This window comes from Mus caroli, unplaced genomic scaffold (genome assembly GCF_978045245.1).
Source record: "Mus caroli unplaced genomic scaffold, Mus_caroli_1 scaffold_3, whole genome shotgun sequence".
In the NCBI taxonomy this organism is placed as follows: Eukaryota; Metazoa; Chordata; class Mammalia; order Rodentia; family Muridae; genus Mus; species Mus caroli.
In genome coordinates, this window is record NW_028227258.1 from 24,809,165 (window position 1) to 24,811,074 (window position 1,910).

Sequence of the window (1,910 nt, forward strand, 5' to 3'; positions counted from 1 at the left end):
CAGAGCTGCTCTGAAGGAAATACAGCATCGACAGAGGTATTAAGATCATTGGAAGTAGATGAGCAAATTTACTTTTTCTTTCCTTGGGACCCTGAGGGCGGACCTACAGTGAGTCAGACGTTTTTCAACCTTTCCTTTGCTGACCTGTTTTAGAGCCCAACATATTATCTTCATCCTTATCTAGTTTTTGGCTGCTCTTGAATAAACCCTTGTTGGCTTATCGCATTCTAATTCCTTTCCCATCATTCCTTGAGGGTAATGCTTTGAAACACACACAGAGCTCTATCGATCCTAGATTGTCCTAGCTAATGGGCCGACTCCACACAAGCAAGACTGACCTTTCAGGTGACTTTCCAGCGTTGACGCCGGAACAAAGTCACCTGAGGAAACCTCTTCAGATCCCATTATTAAAGTCACCTGAGGAAACCTCTTCGGATCCCATTATTTTCTGAGAGACGAGAGTCATTTATTCCTGCCTTGTCTACATTTCTGTATTGTTGTGATTGCTGTGGTAAGATTTTCCCATGTGGAACTTTGAGTGCATTTAGAAAAGAAATCTGTGCAATTTTAAAACTTTGGAGAGAAGAAAATTATATGGTTTGCCTTGGCAATAAAAACTTTCTTGGATATATTCTGCAATTTTGGGGGGGAATAACTTAATTCCATTTGCCACAATTTGAGATCATTTTCTGGTTTTGTGGTTTTCAGAGCAGGCGAGGAAGCACTTGGGGATGTCTTACAGCAGTTTTCAAATACTTCTAAGACAGAAGTGTGGCCTCAAGTGAAACAAAAGCCTTAAATTCAGCACATGGAGCAGATGACAGAGGGCCTGCCAGATCCTTGTCCTGCTCCAGAGTCAGGTGAGCCGACTTGGAGAAAGTCTCTATACATGTACTTTTTCGTAACATGAGGCATTTGTTAAACAAGCCCTCTATTCTTCAGCTTAATTAAAAAAAACCAATCTAAAGGCTTAAAATTACTTCCTGCACTATTTAAATGGACCGGAGGGAGCTATAAAGTTGCAAATGTCAAGTAAAACATACTTCTTTCTATGAATTAGCACTGCTGAAAGATAGCTACAAGGGCAGAGACTAGTCACTTTCCTTAGTTTTAAGATTTTGTTTTATACTATGCGTATGTGTACCTGTTTGTGCAGTTACCCACGGAGGTCAGCAGAGGACGCTGGATCCCATGCAGTTGGAGTTACCGACTGTTGGGAGCCACCTGGTATGGGGCGTAGTTACACCTTTATTGATGAGATGCAATACCATGACCAAGACAATTTATAGAGGAAAACATCTAACTGGAGGCTTGCTTACAGTTTCAGAGGGTAAGTCCATGATGTGGGGGTGGGGATGGCAGCAGGCAGGCAGGCATGGTGCTGGAGCAGTATAGGACAGCTCCCAGCAGATCCGTAAGTTTCAGTCAGAGAGGGGATCTGGTTCTGGCATGGACTTTTGAAATCTCAAAGCCCACCCCAGTGACTCACCTCTTTCAACAAGGCCACACCCCCTAATCCTTCCCAAACAGTTCAACTAACTGATGACCAAGCATTCAAATACATGAGCCTGTGAGGGCCATTCTTGTTCAAACTACCAGAAACCCCAGTTCAGTTCCTCGGGAAGAACAGCACAGACTATTGCTGCCGAATCCTCTCTTCAGCCCCCAAACTGGTTACTTTCTTATTTTGTTGCATTAGTGAGTGACAGGAACATAAGTGCTTTTGTGTAACCTAGAAACTATGTTAAAAACATGACATGTTGTTTTGAACTGAGAATTTGTTTTGACAAAATAAATATAAACTTGTTTTGACTTAAAGACTGCTATTGTTGTAACAGGAGAAAAATACTTGAGCCGTGAACAACCTAACATGTTTTTGACTGAACAAAACAGAAAAATATTTAGGTGAA